This window comes from Bombina bombina, chromosome 3 (genome assembly GCF_027579735.1).
Source record: "Bombina bombina isolate aBomBom1 chromosome 3, aBomBom1.pri, whole genome shotgun sequence".
Lineage (NCBI taxonomy): Eukaryota > Metazoa > Chordata > Amphibia > Anura > Bombinatoridae > Bombina > Bombina bombina.
Window position 1 is genome coordinate 344,443,514 of NC_069501.1, and position 18,670 is coordinate 344,462,183.

Here is an 18,670-nt window from a genome sequence, read left to right on the forward strand (position 1 = left end):
AAACTATTAACCCCTAATCTGCTGCCCTTAACATCGCCGCCACCTACATACAGTTATTAACGCCTAATCTGCTGCCACCAATGTTGCCGCCACTATACTAAAGTTATTAACCCCTAAACCTCTGGCCTCCCACATCACTAACACTACATAAATACATATCTTTTTATGTGACAACACTGAAGAAATGACACGTTGCTGCAATGTAAAATTAGTGAGTGTACAGCGTGTATAACAGTGTAAATTTTCTGTCCCCTCAAAATAACTCAACACACAGCCATTAATGTCCAAACCATTGGCAACAAAAGTGAGTACACCCCTAAGTGGAAATATCCAAATTGGGCCCAAAGTGTCAATATTTTGTGTGGCCACCTTTATTTTCCAGCATTGCCTTAATCCTCTTGGGCATGGAGTTCACCAGAGCTTCACAGGTTGCCACTGGAGTCCTCTTTCACTCCTCCATGACAACATCACAGATCCAGTGGATTATAAGAGACCTTGCGCTCCCCCACAGATGCTCAATAGGGTTTAAATCTGGTGACATGTTTGGCCAGTCCATCACCTTTATCCTCAGCTTCTTTAGCAAGGTAGTGGTCATCTTGGAGATGTGTTTGGGGTCATTATCATGTTGGAATACTGCCCTGTGGCCCAGTCTCCGAAGGGAGGGGGATCATGCTCTGCTTCAGTATGTCACCGTACATGTTGGCATTCATGGTTCCCTCAATGAACTGTAGCTCCCAGTGCCGGCAGCACTCATGCAGGCCCAGATCATGACACTCCCACCACCATACTTGACTGTAGGCAAGACACATTTGCCTTTGTACTCCTCACCTGGTTGCCACCACACACGCTTGACACCATCTGAACCAAATAAGTTTATCTTGGTCTCATTGGACCACAGGACATGGTTTCAGTAATCCATGTCCTTAGTCTGCTTGCCTTCAGCAAACTGTTTGTGGGCTTTCTTCTGCATCATCTTTAGAAGAGGCTTCCTTCTGGGACTACAGCCATGCAGACCAATTTGATGCAGTGTGCGGCATATGGTCTGAGCCCTGACAGGCTAAACCCCCACCCCTTCAACCTCTGCAGCAATGCTGGCAGCACTCATACGTCTATTTTCCAAAGACAACCTCTGGATATGATGCTGAGCATGTGCACTCAACTTATTTGGTCGACCATGGCGAGGCCTGTTCTGAGTGGAACCTGTCCTGTGAAACCGCTGTATGGTCTTGCCCACCGTGTTGCAGATCAGTTTCATGGTCTTGATAATCTTCTTAAAGCCTAGGCCATCTTTATGTAGAGCAATAATTCTTTTTTTCAGATCCTCAAAGAGTTATTTGCCATGAGGTGCCATGTTGAACTTCCAGTGTCCAGTATGAGAGAGTGTGAGAGCGATAACACCAAATTTAACACACCTGCTCCCCATTCACACCTGAGACCATGTAACACTAATGAGTCACATGACACCGGAGAGAGAAAATTTCTAATTGGGCCCATCTTGAACATTTCCACTTAGGGGTGTACTCACTTTTGTTGCCAATGGTTTAGACATTAATGACTGTGTGCTGAGGTATTTTGTAAGGGACAGAAAGTGTACACTGTTATACAGGCTGTATACTCACTACTTTACATTGTAGCAAAGTGTCATGTCTTTCAGTGTTGTCACATGAAAAGATATAATAAAATATTTACAAAAATGTGAGGGGTGTACTCACTTTTGTGAGATACTGTATATTAACCCCTAAACCTAACCATAACTTAACCCTAAGCATAAGTATAACCCTCACCCTAACACCCCCAACTTAAATATAATTAAAATAAATCTAAATAAACATTACAATTATTACCTAAATAAAAACTAAATACAAACTTACCTGTAAAATAAAGCCTAAGCTAGCTACAATATAACTAATAGTTATTTTGTAGCTATCTTAGGTTTTATTTTTATTTTACAGGTAAGTTTGTATTTATTTTAGCTAGGTAGACTAGTTAGTAAATAGTTATTAACTATTTACTAACTACCTAGTTAAAATAAATACAAATTTACCTGTAAAATAGAACCTAACCTGCCTTACACTAAAACCTTACATTACAATCAAATCAAAGAAATGAAATTAATCAAATACAATTATCTAAATTACAAAAAAAACCCACTAAATTACACAAAATAAATATGGCTGAAAATAGAAGATGCCGTCTGGATGAAGACTTCTGGCCGCTTTGATGAAGACTTCTGCCGGCTTGGATGAGGACTTCTGCCGGCTTGGATGAGGACTTCTGCCGGCTGCATGAGGATGGATGTCCGGTCCTCGAAAACTGTAAGTGGATCGTCCAGGGTTAGTGTTAGGCTTTTTGGGTGGGTTTTATTTTAGCTTAAGGTTTGGGCACCGTAAAAGAGCTAAATGCCCTTTTCAGGGCAATGGTTAACTTAGGTTTATTTAGATAGGTTTTTATTTGGGGGATTTGGTTGAGTGGGCGGTGGGCTTTACTGTTGGGGGGTGTTTGTAATTCTTATTGCCAGGTAAAAGAGCTGTTATCTTTGGGGCAATGCCCCGCAAAAGGCCCTTTTAAGGGCTATTGGCAGTTTAGTGTAGGCTAGGGGTTTTATTATTTTGGGGGGGGGGGGCTTTTTTATTTTGCTAGGGCTATTAGATAAGGAGGAATTCATTTTTTTGTTGATAATTTCGTTTTTTATTTTGTGTAATTTAGTGTTTGTTTGTTTTTTTGTAATTTAGATAATTGTATTTGATTAATTTAATTTATTTGATTAATGTTAGTTTTAGTGTAAGGCAGGTTAGGTGTTATTTTACAGGTAAATTTGTATTTATTTTAACTAGGTAGCTAGTAAATAGTTAATAACTATTTACTTACTAGTCTACCTAGTTAAAATAAATACAAACTTACCTGTGAAATACGAATAAAACCTAAGGCCTAGATTTAGAGTTGGGCGGTAGCCGTCAAAACCAGCGTTAGAGGCTCCTAACGCTGGTTTTTACCGCCCTCTGGTATTTGGAGCCAGTCATTAAAGGTTCTAACGCTCACTTTCCAGCCGCGACTTTTCCATACTGCAGATCCCCTTACGTCAATTGTGTATTCTATCTTTTCAATGGGATCTTTCTAACGCCGGTATTTAGAGTTGTGTCTGAAGTGAGCGTTAGAAATCTAACGACAAAACTCCAGCCGCAGAAAAAACCCCAGCAGTTAAGAGCTTTCTGGGCTAACGCCGGTTCATAAAGCTCTTAACTACTGTGCTCTAAAGTACACTAACACCCATAAACTACCTATGTACCCCTAAACCGAGGTCCCCCCACATCGCCGCCACTCTATTAAAATGTTTTAACCCCTAATCTGCCGACCGCACATCGCTGCCACCTACATTATCCCTATGAACCCCTAATCTGCTGACCCTAACACCGCCGACCCCTATATTATATTTATTAACCACTAATCTGCCTCCCCCGCTATCGCTGACCCCTGCATATTATTATTAACCCCTAATCTGCCGCTCCGTACACCGCTGCCACCTACATTATAGCTATGTACCCCTAATCTGCTGCGCATAGCACCGCCGACCCCTATATTATATTTATTAACCCCTAATCTGCCCCCCTCAACATCGCCTCCACCTGCCTACACTTATTAACCCCTAATCTGCCGAGCGGACTGCACCGCTACTATAATAAAGTTATTAACCCCTAATCCGCCTCACTCCCGCCTCAATAACCCTATAATAAATAGTATTAACCCCTAATCTGCCCTCCCTAACATCGCCGACACCTAACTTCAAGTATTAACCCCTAATCTGCCGATCAGAGCTCACCGCTACTCTAATAAATTTTTTAACCCCTAAAGCTAATTCTAACCCTAACCCTAACACCCCCCTAAGTTAAATATAATTTTATTCTAACGAAATAAATTAACTCTTATTAAATAAAATATTCCTATTTAAATCTAAATACTTACCTGTAAAATAAACCCTAATATAGCTACAATATAAATAATAATTATATTGTAGCTATTTTAGGATTAAGATTTATTTTACAGGCAACTTTGTATTTATTTTAACAAGGTACAATAGCTATTAAATAGTTAAGAACTATTTAATAGTTACCTAGTTAAAATAATTACAAAATTACCTGTAAAATAAATCCTAACCTAAGTTACAATTAAACCTAACACTACACTATCAATAAATTAATTAAATAAATTAACTACAATTATCTACAATTAAACCTAACACTACACTATCAATAAATAAATTAAATAAACTACCTACAATTATCTACAATTAAACCTAACACTACACTGTCAAAAAATTAATTAAATAAAATACCTACAAATAACTACAGTTAAATAAACTAACTAAAGTACAAAAACTAAAAAAGAACTAAGTTACAAAAAATAAAAAATATTTACAAACATTAGAAAAATATTACAACAATTTTAAACTAATTACACCTACTCTAAGCCCCCTAATAAAATAACAAAGCCCCCCAAAATAAAAAAATGCCCTACCCTATTCTAAATTAAAAAAGTTCAAAGCTCTTTTACCTTACCAGCCCTGAATAGGGCCCTTTGCGGGGCATGCCCCAAATAATTCAGCTCTTTTGCTTGTAAAAAAAACACATACAATACCCCCCCCCCAACATTACAACCCACCACCCACATACCCCTAATCTAACCCAAACCCCCCTTAAATAAACCTAACACTAAGCCCCTGAAGATCTTCCTACCTTATCTTCACCATGCCAGGTTCACCGATCCGTCCTCGGAAGTCTTGATCCAAGCCTCGGAAGTGTTGATCCAAGCCCAAGCGGGGGGCTGAAGAGTGACGTCCATCCTCGGGCTGAAGTCTGGATCCAAGCGGCGGCTGAAGAAATCCATCATCGGGCTGAAGTCGGAAGTCCGTCATTGGGATGAAGTCTTCTATCAAGCAGCATCTTCAATCTTCTTTCTTCCGGAGCGGAGAGGAGCCATCTTCTTCCCAGTCGACGCGGATCCATCCTCTTCTAACGACGCCTACTAGCCGAATGACGGTTCCTTTAAATGACGTCATCCAAGATGGCGTCCGTCGAATTCCGATTGGCTGATAGGATTCTATCAGCCAATCGGAATTAAGGTAGGAAAATTCTGATTGGCTGATGGAATCAGCCAATCAGATTCAAGTTCAATCCGATTGGCTGATCCGATCAGCCAATCAGATTGAGCTCGCATTCTATTGGCTGTTCCGATCAGCCAATAGAATGCAAGCTCAATCTGATTGGCTGATTCCATCAGCCAATCAGAATTTTCCTACCTTAATTCCGATTGGCTGATAGAATCCTATCAGCCAATCGGAATTCGAAGGATGCCATCTTGGATGACGTCATTTAAAGGAACCGTCATTCGGCTAGTAGGCGTCTTTAGAAGAGGATGGATCCGCGTCGGCTGGGAAGAAGATGGCTCCGCTCCGCTCCGGAAGAAAGAAGATTGAAGATGCTGCTTGATAGAAGACTTCATCCCGATGATGGACTTCCGACTTCAGCCCGATGATGGATTTCTTCAGCCGCTGCTTGGATCCAGACTTCAGCCCGAGGATGGACGTCACTCTTCAGCCCCCTGCTTGGGCTTGGATCAACACTTCTGAGGCTTGGATCAAGACTTCCGAGGACGGATCGGTGAACCTGGCATGGTGAAGATAAGGTAGGAAGATCTTTAGGGGCTTAGTGTTAGGTTTATTTAAGGGGGGTTTGGGTTAGATTAGGGGTATGTGGGTGGTGGGTTGTAATGTTGGGGGGGGGTATTGTATGTGTTTTTTTTACAGGCAAAAGAGCTGAATTCTTTGGGGCATGCCCCGCAAACGGCCCTTTTCAGGGCTGGTAAGGTAAAAGAGCTTTGAACTTTTTTAATTTAGAATAGGATAGGGCATTTTTTTATTTTGGGGGGCTTTGTTATTTTATTAGGGGGCTTAGAGTAGGTGTAATTAGTTTAAAATTGTTGTAATATTTTTCTAATGTTTGTAAATATTTTTTTATTTTTTGTTACTTAGTTCTTTTTTATTTTTTGTACTTTAGTTAGTTTATATAATTGTATTTATTTGTAGGTATTTTATTTAATTAATTTATTGATAGTGTAGTGTTAGGTTTAATTGTAACTTAGGTTAGGATTTATTTTACAGGTAATTTTGTAATTATTTTAACTATTTTAGCTATTAAATAGTTCTTAACTATTTAATAGCTATTGTACCTGGTTAAAATAAATACAAAGTTACCTGTAAAATAAATATAAATCCTAAAATAGCTATAATATAATTATAATTTATATTGTAGCTATATTAGGGTTTATTTTACAGGTAAGTATTTAGGTTTAAATAGGAATAATTTATTTAATAAGAGTTAATTTATTTCGTTAGATTTAAATTATATTTAACTTAGGGGGGTGTTAGGGTTAGGGTTAGACTTAGCTTTAGGGGCTAATCCATTTATTACAGTAGCGGCGAGATTCGGTCGGCAGATTAGGGGTTAATACTTGAAGTTAGGTGTCGGCGATGTTAGGGAGTGCAGATTAGGGGTTAATACTATTTATTATAGGGTTATTGAGGCCGGAGTGAGGCGGATTAGGGGTTAATAACTTTATTATAGTAGCGGTGCGGTCCGCTCGGCAGATTAGGGGTTAATAAGTGTAGGCAGGTGGAGGCGACATTAAGGGGGGCATATTAGGGGTTAATAAATATAATATAGGGGTCGGCGGTGTTAGGGGCAGCAGATTAGGGGTACACAGGGATAATGTAGGTAGCGGCGGTTTACGGAGCGGCAGATTAGGGGTTAAAAAAAATATGCAGGTGTCAGCGATAGCGGGGGCGGCAGATTAGGGGTTAATAAGTGTAAGGTTAGGGGTGTTTAGACTCGGGGTTCATGTTAGGGTGTTAGGTGCAGACTTAGGAAGTGTTTCCCCATAGAAAACAATGGGGCTGCGTTAGGAGCTGAACGCTGCTTTTTTGCAGGTGTTAGGTTTTTTTTCAGCTTAAATGGCCCCATTGTTTTCTATGGGGGAATCATGCACGAGCACGTTTTTGAAACAGGCCGCGTCCGTAAGCACCGCTGGAATTTAGAGTTGCAGTGGCGTTAAATTATGCTCTACGCTCCCTTTTTGGAGCCTAACGCACTGAAAACCCAGCCATTCTGTGAACTCTCAATACCAGCGGTATTTAAAAGGTGCGGGGGGAAAAAAGCACGCGTAGCTAACGCACCCCTTTGGCAGCCAAACTCTAAATCTAGCCGTAAGCTAGCTACAATATAACTATTAGTAATATTGTAGCACGCTTAGTTTTTCTTTTTTTACAGGTAAGTATGTATTTATTTTTAAACAGGAATTATTTAGGTAATAATTGTAAGGTTTATTTAGATTTATTTTAATTATATTTAAGTTAAAGTTACGTTAGGGTTAGGGGTTAATATATTTATGTAGTGAAGTGGGACACCAGAGGTTATGGGGTTAATAGTTTAATTTAGTATATTTCGTTGTGGGGGGCTTGCGGTTTAGTGGTTAATAGATTTATTATAGCAGCGGTTTGGGCGGACAGCAGATTAGGGGTTAATAATATTTAAGTAGTTTTTGCGATGCGGGAGGGCGGCGGTTTATCGGTTAATAGGTTTATTACAGTGGCGACGATGTTGGGGGGCGGCGGAAGAGGGGTTAATACATTTTAAGAGTGTTGGCGATGTCCGGAGCAGCAGATTATGGGTTAATAATTTTATTTTAGTATTTGCTATGTGGGAGGGCCTCAGTTTAGGGGTTAATAGGTAGTTTATGAGTGTTTAGTGTACTTTGCAGCAGTTTAGTTATGAGTTTTATGGTATGGTTCACTTTTTGGTCTCCCAGGCAAACTCGTAATACCGGCCCTATGGAAGTCTCATTGAAAAAGGACTTTTTTAAAAGTGCGGTACTGACGTTGCGTGACGGCCAAAAAGGTGTGCGGTACACCTATACCAACAAGACTTGTAATAGCTGTGTGCTTTAAAACTTAAATACTACACTTAAAGGGATATAAAACAAAAAAAAATCTTTCATAATTAAGCGAGAACATTCAATTTTAAACAACTTTCCAATTTACGTATACAGGGAGTGCAGAATTATTAGGCAAATGAGTATTTTGACCACATCATCCTCTTCATGCATGTTGTCTTACTCCAAGCTGTATAGGCTCGAAAGCCTACTACAAAGGCGCAAAATAACTGCCCATGAACTGAGAAAAGTCAAGCGTGCAGCTGCCAAGATGCCACTTGCCACCAGTTTGGCCATATTTCAGAGCTGCAACATCACTGGAGTGCCCAAAAGCACAAGGTGTGCAATACTCAGAGACATGGCCAAGGTAAGAAAGGCTGAAAGACGACCACCACTGAACAAGACACACAAGCTGAAACGTCAAGACTGGGCCAAGAAATATCTCAAGACTGATTTTTCTAAGGTTTTATGGACTGATGAAATGAGAGTGAGTCTTGATGGGCCAGATGGATGGGCCCGTGGCTGGATTGGTAAAGGGCAGAGAGCTCCAGTCCGACTCAGACGCCAGCAAGGTAGAGGTGGAGTACTGGTTTGGGCTGGTATCATCAAAGATGAGCTTGTGGGGCCTTTTCGGGTTGAGGATGGAGTCAAGCTCTACTCCCAGTCCTACTGCCAGTTTCTGGAAGACACCTTCTTCAAGCAGTGGTACAGGAAGAAGTCTGCATCCTTCAAGAAAAACATGATTTTCATGCAGGACAATGCTCCATCACACGCGTCCAAGTACTCCACAGCGTGGCTGGCAAGAAAGGGTATAAAAGAAGAAAATCTAATGACATGGCCTCCTTGTTCACCTGATCTGAACCCCATTGAGAACCTGTGGTCCATCATCAAATGAGTGAGATTTACATGGAGGGAAAACAGTACACCTCTCTGAACAGTGTCTGGGAGGCTGTGGTTGCTGCTGCACGCAATGTTGATGGTGAACAGATCAAAACACTGACAGAATCCATGGATGGCAGGCTTTTGAGTGTCCTTGCAAAGAAAGGTGGCTATATTGGTCACTGATTTGTTTTTGTTTTGTTTTTGAATGTCAGAAATGTATATTTGTGAATGTTGAGATGTTATATTGGTTTCACTGGTAAAAATAAATAATTGAAATGGGTATATATTTGTTTTTTGTTAAGTTGCCTAATAATTATGCACAGTAATAGTCACCTGCACACACAGATATCCCCCTAAAATAGCTATAACTAAAAACAAACTAAAAACTACTTCCAAAACTATTCAGCTTTGATATTAATGAGTTTTTTGGGTTCATTGAGAACATGGTTGTTGTTCAATAATAAATTTAATCCTCAAAAATACAACTTGCCTAATAATTCTGCACTCCCTGTATTATCTTATTGGCTTCATTATTTTGGTATCCTTTGATGAAGAAGCAGCAATGCACTCCTGGGAGCTAGTTGAATGCATTGGGTGAGCCAATAACAAGAGGTATATATATATATATATATATATATATATATATGCCCTAACCAATAAGCAGCTCTTGATTCTACATAGGTATCCTTTTTAACAAAAAATATCAACAGAACAGATGCTCTATCCAAATTGGGGTTCCATGTCCCTTTAATACAAATCAAATTACATTCGCCTAGATTTAGAGTTTGGCGTTAGCCGTCAAAAGCAGCGTTAAGGGGTCCTAACGCTGCTTTTTACTGCCCGCTGGTATTTAGAGTCAGGCAGGAAAGGGTCTACCGCTCACTTTCTTTCCATGACTCGAGGCTACCGCAGATCCCCTTACATCAATTGCGTATCCTATCTTTTCAATGGGATTTGCCTAACGCTGGTATTTCAAGCCTTGGAAGAAGTGAGTGGTAGAGCCTCTACCGACAAGACTCCTACCGCCAAAAAAAGTCAGTAGTTAAGAGCTTTATGGGCTAACGCGGGAACATAAAGCTCTTAACTACAGTGCTATAAAGTACACTAACACCCATAAACTACCTATGAACCCCTAAACCGAGGCCCCCACACATCACCAACCCTATAGTAAACATTTTTAACCCCTAATATGCCGACGGGACCTCGCCGCCACTATAATAAATGTATTAACCCCTAAACCGCCGCCTCCCGCCTAATCTGCCTTCCCTAACATCGCCACCACCTACCTACAAATATTAACCCCTAATCTCCCGCCTGCAACGTCACCGCTACTTTAATAAATTTATTAACCCCTATACCTAAGTCTAACCCTAACCCTAACACCCCCTAACTTAAATATTATTTAAATTAATCTAAATAAATTTACTATCATTAAATAAATTTTTCCTATTTAAAAATAAATACTTACCTATAAAATAAACCCTAATATAGCTACAATATAACTAATAGTTACATTGTAGCTATTTTAGGATTTATTTTTATTTTGCAGGCAACTTTGTATTTATTTTAACTAGGTACTATAGCTATTAAATAGTTAATAACTATTTAATAGCTACCTAGTTAAAATAATTACAAAATTACCTGTAAAATAAATCCTAACCTAAGTTACAAATACACCTAACACTAAACTATCAATAAATTAAATAAATTAACTACAATTAGCTAAACTAAAATACAATTAAATAAACTAATCTATAATACAAAAAAATTAATCTAAGCCCCCTAATAAAATAAAAAAGCCCCTACCCTATTCTAAATTACAAAGTAATCAGCTCTTTTACCAGCCCTTAAAAGGGCCTTTTGCGGGGCATTGCCCCAAAGTAATCAGCTCTTTTACCTGTAAAAAAAAATACAACCCCCCAACATTAAAACCCACCACCCACATACCCCTACTCTAACCCACCCAAACCCCCCTTAAATAAACCGAACACTAACACCCCGAAGATCTCCCTACCTTGAGTCATCTTCACCCAGCCGAGCCGAATTCTTCATCCAAGCAGAGCAAGAAGAGGTCCTCCATCCAGTAGAAGTCTTCATCCAAGCGGGGTCTTCTATCTTCATGCCTGTAAAATAAATATAAATCCTAAAATAGCTACAATGTAACTAATAGTTATATTGTAGCTATATTAGGGTTTATTTTATAGGTAAGCATTTATTTTTAAATAGGAAAAATGTATTTAATGATAGTAAATTTTTTTAGATTAATTTAAATGATATTTACGTTAGGGGGGTGTTAGGGTTAGGGTTAGACTTAGGGTTAATAAAATTATTATAGTAGCAGCAACGTTGTGGGCGGGAGATTAGGGGTTAATATATGTAGGTAGGTGGCGGCGATGTTAGGGAGGGCAGATTATGGGTTAATACTATTTATTATAGTGTTTGCGAGGCGGGAGTGCAGCAGTTTAGGGGTCCGGTCGGCAGATGAGGGGTTAATAAGTGTAGGTAGGTGGCAGCGACATTGGGGGGGCAGATTAGGGGGTAATAAATATAATATAGGTGTCGGCAATGTTAGGGGCAGTAGATTAGGGGTTCATAGGTATAATGTAGGTTGCGGCGGTGTCCGGAGCTGCAGATTAGGGGTTAATAATATAATGTAGGTGCCAGCCATAGCGGGGACGGCAGATTAGGGGTTAATAAGTGTAAGGTTAGGGGTGTTTAGACTCGGGGTTCATGTTAGGGTGTTAGGTGTAGACTTAGAGAGTGTTTCCCCATAGGAAACAATGGGGCTGTGTTAGGAGCTGAACGCTGCTTTTTTGCAGTTGTTAGTTTTTTTTTCAGCCAGCTCAGCCCCATTGTTTCCTAAGTGGAAATCGTGCATGAGCACGTTTTTCCAGCTTACCGCTGACTTAAGCAATGCTGGTATTGATGGTTGAAGTGGAGCTAAATTATGCTCAACGCTCCCTTTTCTGAGGCTAAAGCAGCCATTCAGACAACTCTAAATACCAGCGTTGTCTTAAGGGTGCGCTGGAAAAAAAAGCAGCGTTAGCACCGGCGGGTCTTTACCGACAAAACTCTAAATCTAGGCGATTGTTTCCAGTGCACTGTACCTTTAATTCACTGTTATTTTCTAATGCTTACATTTTTCTTTCAGAACAATTAGTATTCTAAGTATTTTGATGAAAACTTGTAACTTTTTAGCTGGCTAGAAAAACCAGTGAGAACTGAAGTGTATAAATGTTTAAAGAATAACACTGGGACTTGAGAGAACATGTCAAATACCCCCATAGAACGCTTATGTTAAGCCCATTTTACAAAAAAAAACAATTACCCTTTTGTATTTTGAACCTTTAGATATAAATGTCATATCTCTTGCACATCCAGTGTGCTTAAATTATGATCTATGCTGTGCATAGTTAAAGGGAAATTGAACCCAAATTTGTTCTTTTGTGATTCAGATAGAGAATGACATTTTAAGCAACTTTCTAATTTACTCCTATTAAGTAATTTTCTTCATTCTATTTACTAACTAGTCTATCTAGTTAAAATTAATACAAACTTACCTGTGAAATTAAAATAAAAGCTAAGATAGCTGCAATGTAACTATTAGTTATATTGTAGCTAGCTTAGGTTTTATTTCACAGGTAAGTATGTATTTAGTTTTAAATAGAAATTATTTTGTTAATTGTAACTTTAATTTAGCTCTATTTTAATTATGTTAAAGTTAGGGGGTTTTAGTGTTAGGGTTAGGGTTAGGTTTAGGGGTTAATATAGTTTAAATAAGGTTGTTGCAATGTGGGGGGCTGGCGGTTTAGGGGTTAATATATTTATTTATTGGTAGTGATGTGGGAGGCCAGAGGTTTAGGGGTTAATAGCTTTATTTAGTGGCGGCGATGTCAGTGAGCCACGGAATAGGGTTTAATATATTTATTATAGTGTGTGCAATGTTGGGGTGCAGGGGAATAGCGGTTAATAACTTTAGTATAGTGTCGGCGATATCAGGAGCGGCAGATTAGGGGTTAATAGCTTTATTTAGGTGGCGGCGATATAGGGAGTGGCAGATTAGGGGTTAATAACATTATGTAGGTGTCAGCGATGTCGGGGGGCAGCAGATTAGGGGTGTTTAGATTTAGGATTTATGTTAGGGTGTTAGGTTTAAACATAACTTTTTTCCCCATAGACATCAATGGGGCTGCGTTACTGAGCTTTTCATTCCTCGCTTCAGGTGTTAGGTTTTTTTCTGACACCTTCTCCCCATTGAAGTCTAGGGGGAAAGCGTGCACGAGCACGTCAAAACAGCGCTTGAATTGTGTGCGGTATGGAGCTTAAAACCACCATATCGCACGCACAAGCCGGCTGTTTCAAAACTTGTAATGGCCGCGCTATAGAGGGTTAAATAACGCAACTTTTGTTGCGTTCGTTTATTTCCCTATAGCGTGCATAACTTGTAATCTAGCTGATACAAATTTAACATTTTTGATAAAATCCGATTTTTGGTGAACAATTTTGTTACGATTTTTGAGGCACCTTAACAATACAATATTTCCCTACATATTTTTGTGTGAATGGTTACATTAATTTTTTTGTAAGATTTTTAAATTACAATTTCCGCTGTGCACTTTTGTAATGTGCCCCTTAGCGAGAAACCCTGTTTTCTGGGGAAAAAAAGTGGCTTTATATAATTCCACCATGGATTGGAAAGCATTCTTATATAATCTCACCAGCCCATAGACCTTCTCAGAATCGGGCCCTCTCTATTGGGCTTTTGTATACAGACGGATAAAAGATAATGAAGCATTTTTGTGTACAGAAAGTGATAAAAAAAGGAGATCCAATTTCCCTGTAAGCTCAACCATTTATAATGGTTTGTGGTTTCAAAGAACAAAGCCAATTTTTTAATATACAAAAATATACATAAATTATCAATTTCTTATACATTGGAAACAAATTAAGGGAAAAAGTACAGTTCATTATCCCTTTAAGTTACTACAATAATAGTAAAACTATCAAAAAAAGAAAAATAAACACAATTGGCGCTTATAAAATATATAATACTGACTACCATGCTTATGTGTTTAATATGTTTTGGTATTTTTGGATGTAAGAAAGAAAAATCCTGTTTGCCTTCTGATGTTTGATAAGACACTTCAAGATAACTGAAAATGGTACAGAAATTTCAAAGATGCCACAAAAAGGACACACATTGATGAACTAATTGTGACAGTTCAGACTTTGTAAATTCTATTCAGACTACAGAAACACATCAAACAATACAATCATTAATAATGGGAGCCAGGACTGTGTCCTGATGAAGAATGCAAATTCTAACTGGGATCAATATTATAATGAAAGATTAAAGGGAAAAAAATCAAGTTCATAATATACTTGCAATCTACAAGTCATAACATTATTTCCAAATAATACATTATTATGTATCTACATTTATTTAAAGCACTGCTTTACTTTGGTTATCTTATTTCTATTCACAGATTAAAAAAATATAATTTGCTGAAAAAAAATAAATTAGCGCATATAGTAGCAGCTGTCGTAAAATATAGTCTTGGATCATCTTTATTCAACATAAATACAAACACATCTGTTTGAGATTTAAAAAAAAAAAAGATACAATATCCCAAAAGTTATTAATAGAATATGCTTTACACTGATCTTGCATAACTTGCTAAAGGTTTTATTAGTGCTGTATATTATAAATGACATAAGTATATAGCCTTTTTCAACTTCTTTAGTAATTTTTGGCACATCAAAAAGGTCATAGTCTGTCTTAATATATTTTGTGTAAAGCAGTGGCTCTTTTGAAACATTCACAGAATGTCTGAAACAATCATCTTACTTACAGTTCAAGGTACATAAATCTCAGATTCACATATGGTTCCCTTCTGTACACTTCCTACATAAGTCATATTTACTAAATTGTTGTTCGTCAGGCAAGCAATATGTGTGTGTGTAGGGGTGGGGGGGCGGGGGGGCTGAGTGTGTTGCTTGGTAAAAGATACAATATATATATATGTATATATAAATAATTGATTATAAATGTGAGAATTTAAAGAGGATAATAAAGTTTTGACAAAACAAGACAAGCATTTCCTTCTTTCTATTTTGAAACATATATTTTATAATACAATAGCAAACTACTGATATTCTTTAAATATGTTTGTACATATAAAAATATGTTCTTATGACCCAGACCTTTATGTGTTCAATTAACAATTTAAAATAATTTTATTTATTTTTTTAATCAACATTTTAAAAACGTCTAAACAATTAATTGTAGTCATCATTGAACGATGCTGTTCAGGGGCTTAAAAAAAAAAAAAAAGAAGAAACATTAGCCAATTAATGGCTAGATTACAAGTTACACGCTATTGTTAGTGCGGGTCACAATAAGCAATATCGCTCAATTAGTGCGTGTTGAATTTGTTAGACTGAAGACCTAGCATAAAATGTAAGTGTTACATTTATATAAAAAATATCTGACAAAAATAATTCATTTAAATTGGTTTATTGCGATGTAGGGGTTTTTCGGTTTAGGGGTTAATAGGGTAAATAGGTTTATTGTGATGTAGGGGTTTTGCGGTTTAGGGGTTTATAGGGTAAATAGGTTTATTGCGATGTAGGGGTTAATAGGGTAAATAGGTTTATTTCGATGTGGGGTTTTTGCGGTTTAGAGGTTAATAGGGTAATTAGGTTTATTGCGATGTGGGGGGTTTTGCGGTTTAGGGGTTAATAGGCTAAATAGGTTTATTGCGATGTAGGGGTTTAGGGGTTAATAGGGTAAATAGGTTTATTTCGATGTGGGGTTTTTGCGGTTTAGAGGTTAATAGGGTAATTAGGTTTATTGCGATGTGGGGGGTTTTGCGGTTTACGGGTTAATAGGGTAAATAGGTTTATTGCGATGTAGGGGTTTAGGGGTTAATAGGGTAAATAGGTTTATTGCGATGTAGGGGTTTAGGGGTTAATAAGGTAAATAGGTTTATTGCGATGTAGGGGTTTAGGGGTTAATAGGGTAAATAGGTTTATTGCGATGTAGGGGTTTTGCGGTTTAGGGGTTAATAGGGTAAATAGGTTTATTGCAATGTAGGGTTTTGGGGTTTAGGGGTTTATAATTTAAATAGGTCTATTGTGATGTAGGGGTTTTGCAGTTTAGGGGTTAATATGGTAAATAGGTTTATTGCGATGTAGGATTTTTGCGGTTTATGGGTTAATAATTTAAATAGGTTTATTGCGATGTAGGGGTTTTGCGGTCTAGGGGTTAATAGGGTAACTAGGTTTATTGTGATGTAGGGATTTTTCGGTTTAGGGGTTAATAAGTTAAATAGGTTTATTGTGATGTAGAGGTTTTGCGGTTTAGGGGTTAATAGGTTTATTGCGATGTGGGGGTTTTGCAGTTTAGGAGTTAATACTTCATGTAGGATTTTTTTTGTTATATTTCGTGCGGGCGGTGTTTTTTTTTTTTAATACTTGATGCGGGCGGTTAGTTTTTTTAAAAAAAAATACTTTAATGTGGGCGATTAGGTGTTGCTTTTTTAATGCTCCGTTTGCCTTCGCTGCATCCACCGGGATGCAGTTTACACTGCATCCCGGTGGATTGTGAAAATGGAAGGGTGGTGAAAGAATCCACCATTACAAACGCAATTATAGTATAGATATATACTGTATATATATATATATATATATATTTTTTTTTTTTTTTTTTTTTTTTTTTTAAATAATTTTTAATATTTAACTCTCGGCTATATTACGAGTTTTGCGTTCTGAGGGGTGCGGTACTAACCTGCACTTTATTGTCACCGCTCACTTACCTACAGCGCTGGTATTAAAGGTTTTCAGAAACCCAACGTTAAAAGGCATGAAGTAAGCGTAGAGCAAATTTGTGCTCCATACTGCACTCCAATACCAGTGCTGCTTAAGTCAGCGGTGAGCTGGTTGTACGTGCTGGAGAGCCGGCTGAGAAAAAGTCTAACACCTGCAATAAAGCAGCGTAAAGCTCAGTAATGCAGCCCCATTGATTCCTATGGGGAAACACATTTTATGTTTACACCTAACACCCTAACATGAGCCCCGAGTCTAAACATCCCTAATCTTACACTTATATATAAATGATCTTGTTACACAAATAAATGCAACCTGCAGCTGTTGTAAAGCAAAAAGATACTCCTCAAATACCTCTTTTAACGATTATAAAACAGAAAAGGACAAAGAAAGCGCTGGTTGCTTTTACATGTGTTAAAACAATGGAAACAATATGAAAACAATACAGAAATTAAAATAAAGCAAAGTCCACCAAAGTTATGCAGTTATATAAGAATAGCTTGATATGGGATTATATAAAGTAAGTGGACACCCAAAAGGGGATTAATGAAGAGGATACGCATATAAAAATATAAATACATACATGCATACATAATCCCATATCAAGCTGTTCTTATATAACTGCATAACCTATGTGGGACTTTGCTTTATTTTAGTTTCTATATTGTTTTCATATTGTTTACATTGTATTAACACATGTAAAAGTGACCAGCGCTTTCTATGTCCTTTTCTGTTATATATATACTAGTTGGTAAGACTGCCCAGAGGGCAGTCTATGTGTTGTTAATAAAATAAATTGAACTACAGAAAAAAGAAACAAATTATCAAAAATAAAAAAATTAAACCTAATCCCTATGAAAATAAAAAGACCCCCCAAAATAAAAACACCCCCTACTCTAAGAATAAACTACCAGTAGCCCTTAAAAGGGCTTTTTGCAGGGCATTGGCCCAAGATAATCAGATTTTTTTCAAGAAAATAGGTTTAATTTTGTTACATTTGGTAATTTGATTTTTTATTTTCTGTAATGTTAGCTTTTTTATTTTTTGTAAACTTATTTTTTTTTTTGTGTAACTTTAGAATGTATTAGTTTAGGTAATTTGGGTTTATTTACTGTGGTGTTAGGTTAGGGGTTGTTAGGTTAGGGGTTGTTAGGTTAGGGGTTGTTAGGTTAGGGGTTGTTAGGTTAGGGGTTGTTAGGTTAGGGGTTGTTAGGTTAGGGGTTGTTAGGTTAGTGTACTGTACTTAGTTATTTAAATAGTTATTTGCATTATGGGTTTTGGCGGTTTAAATGGTTAATAAGTTAAATCGGTTTATTGCGATGTAGGGGGTTTTCGGTTTAGGGGTTAATAGGGTAAATAGGTTTATTGTGATGTAGGGGTTTTGCGGTTTAGGGGTTTATAGGGTAAATAGGTTTATTGCGATGTAGGGGTTAATAGGGTAAATAGGTTTATTTCGATGTGGGGTTTTTGCGGTTTAGAGGTTAATAGGGTAATTAGGTTTACTGCGATGTGGGGGGTTTTGCGGTTTAGGGGTTAATAGGCTAAATAGGTTTATTGCGATGTAGGGGTTTAGGGGTTAATAGGGTAAATAGGTTTATTTCGATGTGGGGTTTTTGCGGTTTAGAGGTTAATAGGGTAATTAGGTTTATTGCGATGTGGGGGGTTTTGCGGTTTAGGGGTTAATAGGGTAAATAGGTTTATTGCGATGTAGGGGTTTAGGGGTTAATAGGGTAAATAGGTTTATTGCGATGTAGGGGTTTAGGGGTTAATAGGGTAAATAGGTTTATTGCGATGTAGGGTTTTGCGGTTTAGGGGTTAATAGGGTAAATAGGTTTATTGCGATGTAGGGTTTTGTGGTTTAGGGGTTTATAATTTAAATAGGTCTATTGCGATGTAGGGGTTTTGCAGTTTAGGGGTTAATATGGTAAATAGGTTTATTGCGATGTAGGATTTTTGCGGTTTATGGGTTAATAATTTAAAT